This window comes from Telopea speciosissima, chromosome 7 (assembly GCF_018873765.1).
Source record: "Telopea speciosissima isolate NSW1024214 ecotype Mountain lineage chromosome 7, Tspe_v1, whole genome shotgun sequence".
In the NCBI taxonomy this organism is placed as follows: domain Eukaryota; kingdom Viridiplantae; phylum Streptophyta; class Magnoliopsida; order Proteales; family Proteaceae; genus Telopea; species Telopea speciosissima.
In genome coordinates, this window is record NC_057922.1 from 21,628,297 (window position 1) to 21,630,531 (window position 2,235).

Consider the following 2,235-nt stretch of genomic DNA (forward strand, 5'->3'; position numbering starts at 1 on the left):
AACCGTGTAATGCGACAGTACTAAGTGGAGATGTCGACAACTAATAGCTTGGACATCAACGATCTGAACTCAACATAAGTCAATGAGCTTAGACAGATGGATATGCAAGCTGCCACATATCTACATCTCCACCCAGCACTGTAGCACTACACAGCTTTAGGGAATTAGAGAGGATTATTTTCCATAAAAAAAAAATGGTACAAAAAGAAAATAAGGGCAGGATTGGTAATATATCATAGTTAGATAGAGAAATTTTTCTAAAGTTTTAAAGTGCAACAGAAAAGGGGGGTCTCACATATTCATGTATTACTATTACTACTACAATTTCTACTCTCATATTCATGTATTACTATTACTACTAACACTTCTACTACTCCATGGCTTCTACAAAATTGTAATTCAAAATCCATGGCTTCCACAAACTTAAAAACAAGGTAGAAGAAAGAAATCAACGGCCATATATGGCTCGGTTCCACACCGACCGATTTCAACTTCTCTGCTTTCGCTTTTATAGGGCTGCAAAGCATCATATATATCCCATTAGAATTTAGAAAACCGAACCCAGTCAGTTAAAACCGGCTAGACCCATCCAGTTAGATGAATTTTAGGTATCATCGAACCGGGGTTTGTCTTATGCCGGTTCGACTGGCCCATATGTAACAAATTCCAAAATAAAACCTCTGAAATTAACTTGGTTTATTTTGCTTACTGGGCGAAAACATCTCCTCGAGTTGGGTCAGAGACGGTATGGCCCTCTTCCTCCTCCTGAATGTGGGCCACCTTTCTGAAGACAGACTTGGTGATGAACCGGTCCGCCACCTCATCTGGTATCACCACCTCCGGCAACGTCTCCCTCTTCTTCTTATTCACCCACACCCCAGGTGCATACATCAATTGCAACAACCCTGTGTGGGCCAAAGCGTTGTCATCCCCAAGTGACCGGCGGTTTCCTTTGATTCCGTTCCAAACCGATCTCCATAAGTTCTTCTGCAATTAATTCATGTTGTGTTTCAGAGAAGAAACTGAATACCTAAAAAAAAAAAATGAAATCGATGTTTAGTATTAAACCCTGCACTTACCGTTGCTTTAGAAGCCATAATCGTCGAAGTTGGAATTAAACCTTTTTTTTTTCTCCATGAAACAAATATAAGTACTCAAACAAGACGTGATGATATATACTCACTACCACGTGTCGTTAGATGGAAGTCTTGGATTCACACATCGCAACACAAAGCAAACACGAATAGATTTAAGGGATTTGGTGGCAGGGAGCTCTAGAAGCTAGCGCCTTCAGGTGTTTTGTAGGTGGGGGGTTTCATTCGGTCGGTTTGGATCGGTTTTGATTTGGTTTTTATCAATTTCGGTCTGACAATAGGTGAATCAGTTTTGGTTCGATTTCGATTTGGTTTATCATATAAGTATATATTTATAAGTATGGAAAAAAATCGTTTTTTTTTTTAATGAATTTTGGGTTGGTATAGTTTCTTATTGGGTTATATCTGTTTGGGTTTGGTTTTTGTCCGATTTTCTAAGGTGGTTTGGTTTTATGGGTTTTATTGCGGTCTGATTTGGTTTCAGTGTCGTAAAACCCCAGTTCAGAACCAATCCAATGGGCTTCATTTCGATTTTAGTTTGGGCCATTTTCTGTTAATTTGGTCCAGTTTCGTGGGCTCAGGCTAGGTTTGACACCCCTAATTGTGTTTCTTTGGAGAAAACACACCTAATTGTAGGTAGGGCTTTAATATGGATTTAAAATTATGGTATCAGTGTTCTGACATCCGTATTTTTATCTGCTCTATTTCCTGCCCGCTCCATTTCCCCAAGTTCCTCTAATAGAAGGGGGTGGACCCCACCCAGGTAGTGTGTTCGGGCAGGGGTACGGTGGTTATTTCCGCCTTCCTCTATTAGAGGAATTTGGGAAAATGGAACAGATATAGGTCCACTGACATCCATACCAACATGGATCGATGTATTGGATCAAAAGATTTTGCATTTAAATTTAGATAAAAATCAAATGTTGGATCATTTTACCCTCAATGGATATCGATACCTCCAATATTTATCAATATTGTATCGGTATCGGTCTCCAACGATATCAATATGCGTCAGCTAATACTCCAATACGATACTAATACTTGATACATGACTTCAAGAGCGTTGGATAGGGGTGGGGGAAAAAATAAATAGTAACCTTAGACGAATTGATATCAACTACACAGCCAAAGAAATGGAATA